Source organism: Chinchilla lanigera, unplaced genomic scaffold (genome assembly GCF_000276665.1).
Source record: "Chinchilla lanigera isolate Chin_1 unplaced genomic scaffold, ChiLan1.0 scaffold00015, whole genome shotgun sequence".
In the NCBI taxonomy this organism is placed as follows: Eukaryota; Metazoa; Chordata; class Mammalia; order Rodentia; family Chinchillidae; genus Chinchilla; species Chinchilla lanigera.
In genome coordinates this window covers 1793919-1810780 of record NW_004955416.1, presented here as the reverse complement: position 1 = coordinate 1810780, position 16862 = coordinate 1793919, and positions in this window count along the sequence as shown.

The window sequence follows — 16862 nt, the reverse complement described above, 5'->3', positions numbered from 1 at the left end:
CACAGGGGGTTTGCAAAGTTCCAACATGTTACCAGGAATGAGAAGGCCAAAGGCATGCATAGGACTCTATGCATAGGACTGTTAATTGGTTCAGAAAGATCTGAGAAGGTCCCAAGCTCTCACTTCATGCTAACCTTGCTACCTTGCATAAGCAGGAAGTGAATGCTAAGACAGAGCTGTCAAGCTCCTGGCTGAGTGTTTAGGGACCTCTTCAAAATCCATACAGAGCACCTTGGCAAAGACTGATAGACCCAGGTGCTTGAGAATCATTATTAGGTAACAACTACACTAACCAAGCAGAGACTTCAATGGTGACACAATAAAAAATAAAGATTTTTCAGGATTAGATCAGAAAAGTCACTAAACATAGAGAAATCTCAAAGGGCAACAACAATAAAACCTGCACAACAGCAAGAGAGACTTATTTCAAAAAATTGTCATTTTATCTTCCTTAAAATGCCCAGTTTCCCACAAAATATGAGACGTGAAGAAATAACAAAATATAGCCCATTTATAGGGACAAAAGGCAAATGAGGAAACAGTCCTAAAAGAAATCCAGGCATCAGACTTATAAGACAAAGACTAAGCTCTTCAAATATGTTCAAAAACTACAGCCACTAAATAGTTTCATTTACTTATTCAAAATGGGGGTTTGCCATGTTGTTCAGGATGGCCTTGAGTTCCTACACTCAAGCAATCTTCCTGCCTCATTCTCCCAAATGGCTGGGACTACAGATGCATGCCACTATACTTATGCCTAACAAAGAAGCCATTTCTAAATAACCAAAGGAAAGTAGGAGAATACGCCTACTTGTGAATACCAATAAAGAGATAAGAATTACATAAAAGAACCAAATAGAAATTGTATTCAATCAAGTTTGAAAATATAATATCTAAAATTAAAAAAACTCAGGTGGGAGAGCTCAACAGTGGATTTGATCAGGTAAGAGAAAATTGATAAACTCAGAGAGAGAGAAAAAGAGAGGGAAGAAAAGAATGTGTATGTGAGTGTGTGTGCATGAACAAGAGAAAGCTCTACTAAAATCAGAAATGAGAGCAGACATCACCACTGACCTCACAGAAACATTATAAGGAATATTATTAATTACTGTATAAAAACACAGTAGATGACATAGACAAATTCTTAGTGTAACAGGGAATTTGGTTTTATTTTTTGATGTTTGATACTGACATATTTGAAGCCTCCTCCATCCCTCTCCTTCTTCTGCCCCACATCTAGGCAAACTAACAAGGAAGCCCAGACTGCTTCGTGTGGGAGTGATGGCATAATCAGACCATGCAAGCCCTTGCTTATGTGGGAATCTTTATCTAAGTCTCCTGGTTCTCTTTCTTTGCTCTCTCAAGCCATTTTCTGAGGAGGCTGATGGTTATTCTTTGTCCTCAGCAGAAAGCCTCATTATGTGAACAATAAACACTTTCACACTTCGGGGGTGAAAATGCATCATTGGTTTGAACATCTGAGTCAAATTTGGGCTGGGGCCCATATTGCTTATGCAGGTATGAACATACCTTTAAATACTCAAATTATCAAAAATGACTTAAAAATATCTCAATAGAATACCATAAGTTAAAGAAATTGAATTAGAAATTTTAAAAAACTCTCTACAAAATAAAGCCCAGAGGAGGATATTCTCACTGGTTTTATCAAATATTTAAAGAAATTTGCACAAATTCATCACTAACTCTTCTCCCTAAATAAAAGAAGAGCTAACACTTTCGACTTCATCCTGTAAGGTCAGTATTACCCTGATACTAAATCCAGATAAATATATCACAAAATAGAACTACATACTAACATCTACTATGAATACACATACAAACGCCTTCAATAAAATACTAGGTACTTGAAGTCAGCAGCATATAAAAAAGATTGCACATCCAGTGGATATACTCACAAATTAAAGGTTGGTTTGAACATCAATTAATATCATACATCGCATTAGTCGAATAAAGGGAAGAAACCACATGTCCAGGTTCATAGATGTGGAAAAATTATTTAATAAAACTTAACACCCTTTCATGGTAAAAAACTGCTCAACATACTAGGAATAAATTTCCCTAGCCCGATAAATGGCATCTATGAAAATGCCACTCTGATACTACACTGAAGACTGAAAGCTTTCTCTTCTAAGGTCAGAAACTAACAGGAAATCTGCTTTCATTACTTCTATTCAACATCGTTCTGGCAATTTTATCCAGGGAGGGTAATTAGGTAAGAAGAAAAAGAAACTTATTTAGGTTGGTAAAGAAGTAACAATATCTGTATTTTCAGATGGCATTATTTTATATGTAGAAATCCTAAGGAATCCGAAAAAGAGCTATAGGAGATGAATTCAGTAAAGCTGTAGGACACAATATTGATGCACAAAAATTATTCATACTCTATACACTAGAATTAGAAAATATGGAAATGAAATTGAGAAAATAATTCCATTTACAATAGCTTCAAAAAGAAGCAAATATACAATGATAAATATATTTAAGAAAGTTTAAGAGTTGTACATTAAAAAAGTATAAAACTTTGTTTAATGAAAGTAGAGAATGCTTAAATAAGTATAAACACAGCATGTGTGCCTATACCCAAACTCAACAGTTTGGTCTGAGAAAAAATAAAGGTCTGAATTAAGGAAGTCCAAAGCTCTTTCTATAACCTAGAAGGAGATTGCCCTACCCAATTTCTTTTGTTGCACCTATTAGTTTTCTGAGCAGAGGTAAAATAATGCATAGTAGGACAGGTGACATCAGCCAGGTTGTAGCTTAGGAAGCCCTTCACTTTCCTCCCATAAAAACACCAATTAATAAAAATCATGGACAAATTCCCCTCGTGAGAAATTTAAAAACTCATTGAAAGTGTCTTGCACCCTAAGGAAATGCAAAACCCATTGCTGATCCTAAATTTCTTAAGAAAATGCAAGGGACCCAGAACAGCCAAAACAATTTCAAAAAAGGATGATTTGGGACACTGTCTTGCCATAGCTTCTGCTCCCGCACAGCTCCATACAATCAGGAAGAGAGCCTCCGGGTTCCAGCTTCTCCCCAGGGAGAAATGAGGCTACTTCACATGTGCAGCGCTACAACTTTTCTGAGGAGACTTCCTAGAGGACGGGCTTCTGTCTTTGGGTCTTGGGACTGTGACACCTCTGGCAAATCCAGCCACCTGTGTAACAGTGGTGATGGCAGCCTGGGCTGGCGGATGCTGTGTATCTTTCTCTCAGCTCAGTGTAGACTGTGCAAATAAAAAAAGTCTGCCTCTCAGCTTCCCCCTGGAAAGGGAAAGAGTTGATTAGTGTGTCCAACACCCCAACTTTATCACAGGTTCCCAAAGAATTGGCATCTCTCCTGTCTCAGCGCTCTCACAAGTCCAGTGATGATGATTTAGACTGGTAAATATCATAGACCCTGTGGTGGTTTAACGAATGACCAACTTGAAACACCCAGCTAAACTGGATCAGCATGTGTATGGGTACGGAGGGCCCAGCTGAGGATTGTTGCCAACAGCTTAAAAGCAGGACTGGAGGGGAAGATGGTATACCATTGATTCTCCTGCAGAAGCATGATATGATCTCAGCTGTTCTCATTGTTGAAGGAGCTCAGGTCCTTGCTGTACTGAGGATGGCTGTGGTTCTCTTTGGGGGAGCTCAGGTCCTTATTTGAGTGTCATTTTCTGGCTCCAGTGCAGATCTTTCAGGCTGCTGGCATAGATCCTTCATCCTGCTGGTGCAGATTTCTAGCTCCCACCACTGATCTTTGGGCCTTCCCAGTGCAGATCCTTGCTACTGACTTACATAAGACACTGTTGTGGACATCCTTGTCTTGTTTCTGATTTTAGAGGAAAAGATTTCATCTTCTCTCCATTAAGAATGATGTTGGCTATTGGTTTGTCATAGATGGCTTTTATTAGGTTGAGATAAAGACCTTCTGTGTCTGTTTTCTTCAGTGTTTTTTTACCATGAATCAGTACTGGATCTTGTCAAATGCTATTTCTGTGTCTATTCTGTGCATTTTTCCTTGCTTTTGTTTATGTGGTATATTATATGTATTGATTTGTGTATGCTGAACCATCTCTGCATTCGTGGAATTAATCTTACTTGGTCATGATGTATGATATTTTAAGGAATTAGAGCATTCTTTTTGCCAGTATCTTATTAAGAATTTTTGCTTTGAGGTCTATTAAAGAGTTTGGCCTGTAGCATTCTTTTTGGATTGGGTCCTTTTCTGGTTTTGGAATCACAGCCATTTTTGCTTCCAGGAATGACTATGGGAGTACTGCTTCCTGTTCAAATTCATTTAAGATGTGTTATGGTTTATGTCTGTGTGTCCCCTCCAAAGCCTCATGCAATCATGGGCAGGCTATTAGAGTTGAATGATTGTGGGTGTGAGAGCTACACCCACCCTGGGGTGGATAGTTTGCATATGTAAGGGGGAGGAAAAGAGTGCTTGAGGCCATTCCTCCCCCATTCCGCCCTGGTGTGTGGTTGTTGCTTAGCTGTGTTCTGCCGTCCTGAGCTGCAGCCCTCTGCCACGTGCCACTCTGCTTTATAATCTGCCAAGTACGGATTGAAACCTCCACAAACTGTAAGCGAAATAAATCTTTCCTTTCTTAATTTTGGGTGTCAGGTATTTTGTCCCAGCAGCGAGAAAAAAGTAACCAAGACAGATGTTAAGGCATATTGGTGTTAGATCTTCTCCACAGAGCACGTAGAATTCATTAGCGAATCTGTTGGAACTTGAGCTTTTCTGAGCTGGTTGGTTTTTTTAATTACTTCTTCAATTTTATTGAATGACATTGGATTATTCAGGAGTTTTATAACTTTCTAGTTCAGCTTTAGTAGTTGATATGTATCAAGGAATTTCTTCTTCTGAATTTTCCATTTTATTAGAGTACAGGCTTTCAAAATAGTTACCAATCATCTTCTAGATGCTGGCAAAATCTGATGTGATTTCAGTTTTATATTTATAATTGCATGGATTTAAGTATTTTCTTTCCTTGTTTTGGTGAGATTGGCTTAAGGTTTGCCTATTTTGTTTATTTTTTCAAGGAACCCACTTTTCATTTCACTGATTCTTTGTACTTTTTTTTTTCTAGCTCAATTTCATTAATTTCTGCTCTGATCTTTATAATTTCCTTTCTTGTGCTCACTTTGAGTTTGGATTTTATTATTTTTGTAGGAACTTAAGGTGTATCATTAGGTTATTTATTTGAGCTTACTATTTTTCTGACATGGGAATTCACCCCTTAGGACTGCTTTCCTTAAGTCCCACAGGTTGTTGTATGTTGTATTATTTACTCTTTAATTTCATCTATGACCTCTAGATTATTCAAGAAGATATTAATTATTTTGCATGTGTTTGCATAGTTTCTGTGGTATCTTTCACCACTGATTTCTCATTTCACTGCACTATGATCTAATGATATGTATGGAATAATTTCAAGATTTTGCATTTACTATAGCATGCTTTATAGGCTCTATTTTTGAGAAAGTAACATGAGCTGCAGAGAAGAACATGCATTCTGCTCTTTTTGGATAGAAAACTCTGTAAACATCTATTAAATTCATTTGTTTGAAGGTTTGGTTCAATTGTGATATTTCTGGTTGATTTTTTGTCTAGTTGATCTGTCCATTTGTGACAATGTGGTATTAAAATCTATTATAATTGTATTAGTCTTTATCTTGTTGTTTATGTCTGTTAGTATTTGTTTTATGATGTTGAGTGCCTCATTTCTGTTGCATATACTTTGTAATTGTTATTGCTTCCTTTTTAGTTATTCCCTCAATGAATATGCAGTGACCTTTTTTGTCTCTTTTGATAAGTCATGGTTTGAAATCCACTTTGTCTAAAATTAGGATAGCTACTCCTTTTCACAGGTCTCTGGTTCATGGAATATGGTTTTTCCATTTGTTGATATTTTAATATATGGGTTTTAAAAAATTAAATATGTTTCTTGTATGCTACAAAGCCTTCAGTTTTGTTTCTTGATACATTCTGCCAATCTGGGTTTTTTGATTGGGGAAATGAGGTCATTAAATTCTTAAGTAGGAAGACTTATTTATTCTTCCTCTTTTCACTTCCATCCTGCACCTGTCTCAGCTGGCAGGGTTGTTCTTGAACTCATGGCTTTCTGGGTGTAACTTGGAGTTCCTCTTGCAGGGCAACCACTCCCAAAGTTACTATTTTGTTTTGTTTTGTTTCCCCTGGTACTTTGGATTATAACCAGGGTTTTTGTATCAAGTTACATCCCTATCTCTCTCATCCCCCTTTTCTTTTCCTTTTAAGACAGTGTCTTGGTAAGTTACTAAGTTAATCAGGTAGGGCTCAGACTTGGGATCCCTCTGCTTCAGCCTCCCAGAGTGCTAGTATTAATTTATTATTTATTATTATCTTTTCTTGCCCTGTGGGTTGACTGAATTCACCCAAGTTATTCCCACTCAAGGATGAGGTTTCTCATGCTCTGCTCTTGGATGGCACCTGGATCTGAGTCAGCTGAGGATTTACCTGGGACAAATGCCCCACAGCTCCTCCCATACCGTACATTGCTAGTGACAGCTGGAAGTTTAGCTTAAAGTGGACTCTTCAAGTGTCTTGGACTTCTGAAAGTCCTGAGGCTGGATTCCAGACATGAATGTTCCCAGCACAAGGAGATGAATGCTATAGCTTCTTAGGGCCCAAAATGTCCACAGTCATTTCCATCTTACCCATTTGGAAGTCATCATAGACCTTGTCTGATTCATCCTTTTGGTGAGAAAAATTTCAAGTGATTTGTGGCCACCTTTAATATACCACACCTGACTTTGTTGGCCAGGGGAGCAATACGACTTCAGATGCCCCATATACAAATTCTGACTCAGTCTCCTATGCTCAGCCCTGCACCCACCTTCTGCTAAATCTTGACCTTCAGTCTTGATTCTCTTAGGGTATTAAATCAGTTTGGGGCTTCTTCCTTTGAACTGTTAAGCTTTTCTTCCCATCTGTGTTGCATCTTGAAAATTCATTAAAACCATTGTATTTCTTATCTTTGTCCTAATATGTTTATACTACCAACATTCTTTACTTTCATTTTAGTAGAGTTCCACAGGAAAATAAAGATGAATTTATGTGGTGTTTTTATGATTCCAACCAAAATTTATTCCCATTACTACTTGATAACAGTGAAATTTTATAGTGATAAAAAATAAAACGAAAATGCATGTTTACATACATCATTTCATGTGGTAATGGTTAATTTTGTGAAAGATATAGAATGGCTATTTAAACGATTTCTATTTTAGAAGAATTTAAATGGTTGCTATTTTAGAGGTGGACAAGCTCAGATTGGAGACATGAAAGGATATGTATGAGGTCTCAGGAGTGATTAGCTTTATGTTATATCCTCTACGAAGATGATTAGGTTTAAAGTGTAAAGGTGACAAGGGTAAGTCAGAAAATAAAGTTGTTTTTCTTCTTAAAATTTGTTTTGGGAAAGGCATTCATTGTCTGGAGTACAGAAAACTAAAATCTGTGTGCCACTGGAATGTTACGTTCACAACGAGAATTTCTGACACAAATAAGCAGTCATGTTGAGGTGACTCAGGACGCTATTTAGTGGCAAACTAAGAAGACTTTGGTGGCACAGCTCAGCTTCCAACTTCAGGCCACAGTGCTCCTTCTTTCACCTGATTCACATGCTGGGACGTGAGGATCCCGCCTTGTAAGAGCCCATGTTGGCGGTGCCTATGGTAGCAACAGAGTTTCAAAGAGGAAGAACCCATAATGTCTCCCAGACATACTACAAAGGAAATATAAGTCATCAGATAGTGGGATCTGGATCTGGGCCAGGATAACTCGACTCTTCTTGGAGAAGGTGCCATGGGATCTATAGTGATGGCAGGTGATTGGAAAAGTGGGTCCACTCCGCTTTATGTCTTGTCTGAAAGACGATAACCATGATAATAAATTTAGTGCCACATTCTTTACAGTGTGCTCATCTGACCCCTAGAATACAGTCATAAACCATAATGGGGTCCATGATGCTTTCAATTATTAGACATTCATTTCTGCTCTTCACTTTTTGTCTTCTGCCAAAAATTGGTTTTATTATCACTTCTGCAGGGATGGGAGAGGGCAGGGGTATAAAAAATTCTACATTTTAGAAATTCAAAGGAATTACATGTTTATTAAAGTAAAACTGAGACTCCCTACTGTGAAAAAAACAAAACGTTTAGCCTTGTGTGTGTCATAAATACATAGACATATCATAATGAATGTTTGGTAAGGGGTATCATGAATCTTTTCAGAAACATGTTATTTTATGTTATGAACACCCAAATTTAGAAAAGCATTGTTTTTTTTTTTTCTTTTGGCAACTAGTACTTAAGATATGTAGAGTCCCACTTCTCTGGATTTTTGAGAGCAGGAGGACACCCAGAAGAGTTGTGGGGAGGTGGCCCTGAGCCCCAGAAAGAAGCTAAGTGTGTCAAGAAAAAAGAAGGAGTAGAAGTGGGTTTTACAAATAAGCTATTTGAGTGTCTTGCTTTCATCTCCACACAGAAAATTTGCTATTCCAGTTGTTGCAAGCAAGGCTACAAGAGCTACTTCTTCCTGGCTAGTCTTTCTCTTTATATTTAATTCTTTATCTCCTCCCCAGACTCTGTAAATATTTGTCAGATTCATACAAAATTCTCACTTCCAATGCTCACTCATGATGTGAGAAGAACTGGGCTCTACTGTCAAAGAAAATTAAAAAGCTGTTAATATTGATAATTGACTAAATTAAAAAACTCAACTCTCACTCCCTCCAGGAACTGAAGACAGTTGTCTTCCACTCTGAACGGTGCCATTCAATCATATGGGAATCTTCCCATTCAATCTCACTTTTAGCCAAAAATTCTTGGTATTTGTAGAGGATAGTTTTTCATCAATGAGATGCATAGCAAAAATGAATTCAGACTGTGGAAAAAAATCTTATTCTTGGAGATTATTAGGCTAGGATCATGAGAAATTTCCTGGTGATTCTTTTCTTGGACTTTTGGTTTTGTTTTTTTTTTTTTTTTTGGTTTGGTTTTTCTCCGGTACTGGGAACCAAACTCACGACCTTGCGCTTGCCAGGCAGGTGCTTTTGCCACTGAGCTAAATCCCCAGCCCCTTCTTGGACTTTTGATTGCCAAAGAACTTTTCACCTGGGGTAGGAGAGAATAAGTGGGGAGATGCAAGACTGAGGGAATAAGTGAAGACAGAAAACTCTGGTTGATTTTGTAAGTTTCCAGAAGGCCCTTACACAGAGAGAAGTACAAAATCCGTAGGAGGGAAGCACAGTGAAATTGAAATGTATAAGTGAGATCAAGGAAAATGAACCAACTTGGGAATCCTGCAGTGGAGGAGAATGAGCGGACTATGTTAGTATTCAAAGAATGCTGCCAAGACCTTCATGGGATGTAGGAACTACAGAATCCATATTGTTATCATCTGCTTCCCCTCTGCACTTTTGGGGGTAAGGAATTAGTGAGGGAAGGAGGATTGTATTGAAGCACTGAGTAATTGGAAAATGTTAACTCTGGTGTTTATTTCATTGATTATTCCTTCTGAAACAATCTGAAAAAAAAAAAAACCCATAGATTGTATTAGTGGTGTGTTATGGTTTATATTTTAATTTCCCCCAAAATTCTCACGTTCAGAAGCAGGTCCTGAATACAGGAAGTGGATCACTGGGGTGTAACCTAGAAGGGTGTATTCTTTGCCCTGGCCCCTTCTCTCTCTTTCTCTCTCTCTTTCTCTCTCTCTGCTCTTTGTCTGCCATGGGGTGTGTGAGCAACATATCTCAGCCATGCCCTTCTACCACATCATTTCTGCCTTAGAATCAGATAACCATGGGCTGAACTCACTGAAAGTGTGAACCAAATAGGCCTCTCCTCCTTTCAATTATGGGTGTCAAGTGGAGTATTTTGTCCCAGCAACAGAAAAGTGACTAATACCTGGCATTTTCTCATGGTAAAGTCAAAGTCATGTACTAACAGAAGAAATTTTAGTTTGGGATATTAAGGCTTTTAAATTGCTACAATTCTCCCACCTATGCCACCAGGGAGATCTCATATATGTAATTAAAAGGATCATGCACAGAATTTATACAGATGCAAAGTTCATTTCTAGGCAAGGAACACAATTGACCTACATTTCAAAGCTATTGTTTTAGGATATTTGTGGTAAGACGAATCTGTTTATGTAACCCAAATGGAGGAAGATTTGTATGTGGGTTTTCATCTGTTCAGTGACTCCATCTCCAACTGAGATTTGCACAATAACTAACCCCAGTAATGTAGCACAATGTGTATCCTCACCTGTGAAGTTGGCTGTGCCAACCAGAAATTCTAGCTTTAGGACATGGGACTAGAGAAGTATGAGCTGTGGACTGAGCCACATGATGACAGTGTGGCTCTTACTTTGGGCTCTTGAAGGCCTCACAGATGATCAGAGGCACAGGGCCAAACTCATCAGTGTATTTTATGTGGTCCCGTGGAGCTTGTTTCTTTTTGAAAGTATCAGGAAGTTTGACTGATTCGCCCAGTCTGTTTCTCTGGGAGCTGAAAAAGCCATGTTCTCTAGATCCGGAATATGAGAGTAGATGAATCCAGCTATTGGTAGGTAATATGATCTGCCTTTTGTAGCAAGCCAGAAGCCAGATGTCTCCTCCCCTTTGATCTGAATAACACTTTAGGCTGCAGACAATAAGATTGGTTTTAAATTTATTGTCTCTTTGATTTCTGCATTCTAATGCTTTTTAAATTCTTTACACAAGACAGGGCTATATATAGGCAACTGGAATGGTTCATTGGGGGCCAAAAAAAAAAGCCAGTAGCTTATGAGCGGTGCTAGGCAGAGCTTGTGCACATTCTCTGTAAGAAAACAAAGCCAACTTTCTTTAGGGGCAGGAACTTTTGCTTTCTAGTCACTTCTCTCTAAAATGAATTCTCTCACTTCTACTCCCGGCTGGAGCCATTAGAAAAGTGTTGTCAAATATCTCTCTTTAAAGCACCAAAGAAGAATCAGATCAAGTGAAGGAACCCAAATCTCTTTTGTAAGCCCTCTAACCTCAGTGAAAGTTTTATTTCTGCTCTTCCCAATGGCATAGTCTATGTGAGGCAACCAGTCACCTGAGGCCAAGAGCTTGATTTCATTAGTTCCTTTGATGTGGAGCTACAAATATCTGAACTCAACCTCACCCTGGTAGGAGGAGTAAAGTGGCATTTGGGAACTTCCTTCACTTACCTTTAAGTGAACAATATTGGCTAGGTGCTCAATCAAATGGGTGGACCATTCAGCCCCCAAGTGTCTGCCCCCAAGTGCATCTAACCAGGCAAAATTGCCCCAAGAATTCGGGCTGTTCTGGAAAGAGCACCAGTTCCTGGCAGGAAAAAAGGTCAAATCTCCACATGCTTCCATTACAGCTATGTAACCTCTGGTAAGTCCTGGCCTCTCTTTATCTCTGTTTTCTTCACTGTAGCAGTAGGTAAACTCACACTGATGTGACATTTGATTAAATTAAAAAGCTCTTCCACAGACAGAATCTTACTTGTGCCCAGTAACTTTCCCGTTAGGTACCTGAGGCAGGGCTGTCCTTCATGCTGTAGAACAAATCTAAACTGTAGGAGTTCAGAGGTCCGCTAAAGCCTCCTTACTTGTCTGCATTTATGGCAGGGCCAAGACACAGGGCTTTTCAGCCCTTCTCCAGTGCTTGGCCACTTAATAACCTCTGCCTGTGTTCTGGGGACATCACAGGATGTGCCTTTAGGGAGTCTTTGCAAATCAGATGCAGTGAGTATAACAATTCTGACCCTTCTCCCCATGAATGCCCTATGAACCTTCCCCAGGAGAAAGACAAACTACAAAAGCACTGATGCAAGTGAAGAACAAGAAAGCAGAGTGAGGGCTGATTCTCTCCCTAAGTTCTATGATGCAGCTCAAATCTGCAGTGTGGCGCAGAGTTCCGACTACTGCCTGTGTCAATATACCTATCAGATTTTCCAGTCAGTTTTCAATCAATTCCTTGGATATCAGGTACTAGGCCATAAATCATTACTTTCTACTTTATGAATCTGAAATATGAACTACGGCCACAGCTGAAACTTTTAAGTTTGATGGTGATGGCTCCCAAGAGAAGCTCTTCAGAAACCTGAAGGGTAGTCAAAGGCGGCTGATGAACTGCGGAGAAAATACAGGCCCTGCTTACACTGCATGGTCAGGTCTCCTGTGTACATTTTCTCAGTGGTCACAAAGCACCAGACTAGGTATTTTGAAGAAAACAAAGGATTCAACCTGCATAGCCAAGAGCATGACTGATCAAATGGTAGCAAAAGCACTTAAAAAGAATTTGTGAAGTCAACAACTCCAGGAATGTGTCTGAACAGTCATTAAGGGAAATGAACTCCCAAGCAATCAGGGAACTGCTCATGTAGCTGATTCAGCTCAGGTTTTGAATAAAGATTTCTTAAATCACTGAGAGTCACCTTTGAAGTATTCTTCAGACCGGGTACCTACCTGCTTCTTCTGTACAATTTCATGCTTTTCTGGAGAACCCATCCTACCTGAATGAAGACGTCCAGTATGTGAAATGAATAGCAAAGAATTCCCACTATATGATCAGATCAATTCAGTGAGCATGAGAAAGAGCCACATAGGGACTATGGAATTTTTCTCCAAAGGGATCAGAATACCTCTTTATATTCAGTTCCTAAAAATAGGCACCAGTTCTTAGTTCAAGCACACAAGCTCTTCCTCTGACTCCCACCATGGTCAGGAGGCACAAGTATCCCTTTGGTATCCGCATGCAGGAGATTGCTGTCAGTCACTGAGACTGGCGTGTGGTAAGGGTCCCACTTCCCAAGCCACAGACAGGTACTGGTCCATGGCCTGTTAGGAGCACAGCCACGTAGCAAGAGGTGAGCAGCAGGCCGGTGAGAAAAGCTTCATCTCTTCATTCACAGCCACTCCCATTGCTCCCATTACAGCCAAAGCTCACCTTCTGTCAGAGTGACACATTGGCTTCTCACAGATGTGAGAACCCTACTGTGAATTATACAAGTAAGGAGTCTAGATTGTGGGCTCCTTATGAGAATCTAATCCTGAAACCATCACACCCAGCTCCCAGTTAAGGACAGATTATTTTCCATGAAACCAGTTTCTGGTGCCAAAAAGGTTGGGGACCACTGGTATATGGGAATGGCCTTTCCTACGCCAGGATTCAAATCCACAGGAGTCAGTGACTGGATATTCCATTGTCATCTCGGCCTGGCCAAAAACAAAGAAGTTAGTCAGGAGACACCTGTGTCAATGTACACAACAATGACAAATTGAAATCATCCAGTCAGCATAACATAGAGCTGTTTAATCATGAAATGCAAAGGATAAAGAACAGTCCAGTACTTCTCGGATACAATATGGCAACTTACTCTTTCTAAACTGTTACTTTGTGGTATCCTTTCATTCATATAATTTTGTAAAGTGGAAAGGTGAATGAACATATGAGAAGTGGAGAAATCAAAGTGCTCAGTGGTCCAGTGACTTGCCTAAAGGCACAGGGCAGAGCTGCGACAAAATTCAGGTTCATGAGACCTAAGGTAGCCTATTTTTCTTTTTCTTTAAAACTACATCATCTGAGCTGTTAGCCTCCAAGTCTCCTTGGGTTTGAATAAAAACATGGCCCTTGCATTTTGTTGGGATTCTTTAAAATGTCCTCCCCCCTTTTAAATCATGCTTTGTCTTATACATATAGTAAAGACATAAAGCAAAGCAGGGCTTGTGCAATTATTATAAAATTAAGACTTCTGTAACATTTTCCGCACTGTGGAGGCCCTTTTATACACTGGCCCAGAGCTGGCTTCATAGATGTGAGACAGAAACCTGCGTCTAGAAGAGCCCCACTCTTCGGCTAATGTCCTGTTGCTATTTTTAAATTCCTAATAATTTATGAACAAGGGACACTACATTTTCATTCTGCACTGGGCCTGTCAGATCATGTAGGCAATCATGCTCCTGCCCAATCTACCCTCATGTCTTCCCCAAATAACCATTATCTTAACTTTTATGCCAGTTCTTCTCTTCTTTGTAGATTTATCACCTTGGTTTGCATATGCAAGCATTATAATTTACTTTACATGGTTTTGAATTTTATATAAATGGAATTCTATGGCATATCACCTTGTGTACTTGGCTGGCTTCTTTCAGTTAACCTTGTTTGTGAAATTCACCCACATTATTTTCTTGTCTCATTCTTTTATAATATTCCAATCTATGAATGCATCATAATTTCTGTTTTATTCTATTTTTGATGAAAATTTGAGATCTTTCCAGTTTGGGCTATGTTGTGGTCTAAATGTGAGGTGTCCTCTGAAGACTTATACACTGAGGTGGTAACTTCATCAGTGGATTAATCAATTGATGCATTCACAGTTGAGTCAGCTATTAGGAAGTGGGGCCCGACTGGAGTAAGTGGGGTCCTGGGCACCACTTTAAAGGTTATATCCTTTCCCCAGCCCCTTCTTTTCTCTCTGGATCTCCTGTGCCCGCTCTCCGCCCCATTCCTCACTGTTACATGGTTGAGCAGATTTCTTCTGCCATGCCCTTCCACCAGGATGTTTCTGCCTTAGAGCCAGCCCTCCTTGCGTAAAACCTTTGAAGCTGAGAGCCAACACAAACCTTATCTCCTTTATGCTGAATATATCAGGTGTTTTGTCCCAGCAACAGAAAAATGACAAAAATAGACTATCATGAACGAGGTTCTATAAGCATTGTTTTATGCGAATCCTTCTACAAAAGTGCATATACTTCTGCTGAGCGATTGCCTGAGAACGGAATTGCTAAGTTCTAAGATATGTGTTTTGTTTCCTCAGCTTTGGTAGACAATGCCAGACTATTTCTAAAGCGGTTGTCTCAATTTTAACCTCCTGCAACAGCACCACAGGGTTTCTTGCTTCTCATCTTCACAAACATGTGGTTAGTTTATTAAGTCACAGTGATATCTCATTGTTATTTTAATGCAGAATTCCATGCTCAATAACAAGAGTCGAGTATATTGTCAAAAATTTATTGGCCACTTGGATCTTCCCTTTTGTGTACTTTCTTGCTGGCTCTTTTATTATATTAGTTAGAGTATTTCATATTAATTTATAATAGTTCTTTATGTATGCTGGATGAATGTTCTTTATTAGAACTATGTAGCAAATATTTTCTCTAGTCTATACATTAAAGATGAAGAGTACATTAATTTCAGTGTAGTAAAAGTATTTTTGTATCCTACTTTAAAGTCTTTACCTTTTCCAAATAATGAATATAATCTTTTAAAAGTATGATTATTTTCCTTTCATATTTTGTTTTACAAAATACCTCAAACTGATACTTGTGTATAATGTTACTTAGAGGAAAATTTAGTTTTCCTATACAACTATATCATTATTTCAGGACCATTTATTGCAATCATCCTTTTCCTTAGAAGCCACCCCTGTTAGCACATGTCTATATATAGGGTTGTGTTTCTTGTATACAGCATATTGTTGGATTTTGTTTCTTGAACCACTCTGCCAATCTATTTCTTTTGATTGGTGAATTGAGGCCATTTGCATTAATGCTTATAACTGATATGTATTGGCTTATCTTTGTTATGTTATTTTCCTGCTGTTGGTTACCTACTTTTCCCCTCTAATTGCTTGCTCTGGTGGGTGGTTCCTTTCTATTGTTCTTGAAATTGTGGTCATTTTTATCCCTTTCTAGAATATCTCACTACTTTTTATAGCTTGGTTTGGTGGTCATGAATTTCTTCAGTTGTTCTTTGTCATGGAAGTATTTTATTTCTCCATTAATTTTGAAGGATAGTTTTGCAGGGTACATCAATCTAGGTTGAAAGTTGTTTGCTTTTAAGACCTGAAATACTTTACTCCAAGCTCTTGACTTGATTGCTTGTGTTGAGAAGTCTGCCATGATTCTGATGGGCTTCCCTTTATAGGTGATCTGTTTCTTTTCTAAAATAGCTTTTAATTGTCTTTTGCTGAATTTCTGGGATCTTGATTATCATATGTCTGGTTGTAGATTTATTGGTTACAGTGAATTGAACTTCTATATGCCTCACTTAATTGTATGTCACATTGTTTTTCCATGCTTGGGAAATTTTCTGCTATTACTTCTGCAAATAGTCTTGTTATGTCATTTGTATTGACTCTTGCTCTTTTGTGGACACCTATCTTATATTGTTTCACTTTGCATCATTTTGCAGTTGTTGAATTGTTATTTCCTGGTTCCTTGTTAATTTTAAGAGGTATTTCCTTTTGTGATCATTATCTGCAATGGTGTCTTCAAGGTCTGAAAATCTATCTTGAGTTGTGTTCAAGTGGTTTTGCCAGCTTTCAGTAGAATTTTTAATTTCTTGGATATTTCTTTGAAACTGTTTCATGCATTCTAGTTCTTTTCTTATATTGTTCATTCAAGGTTTCCTTCATTTTTCTGTACTGCTCTATTTTGTAATCCATATCCTTAGATGTTCTGAGTAATTCTTTCAGTATTATTGTCATTTCTTTTTTTCTTTTTTTAACCTGAGAGATTATTTCTGATCTTATCTCTTCCATAGCTGATGGAGTTCTTTACTTCAGTTGTTAAAATTTCAGAAATTTCAGGTGTGTGCCCTCCGACTCCTTCTATTTGCATATCTTCTGGACTTGTTCTGGGTCGGGTGGATGTCTGAGATTGCATTTTTGCCCTTGTTTTGTCATTTTCAAAGATTCCGAGGTTCCCCAGGGCTCAGCACTGCTCCCAAGATGGTTGGGGGGGCATGGAGAGTACTTCCCTCCTGGGCAGTTCATTGAAGCTCCCAAGTTTCTCAGGGA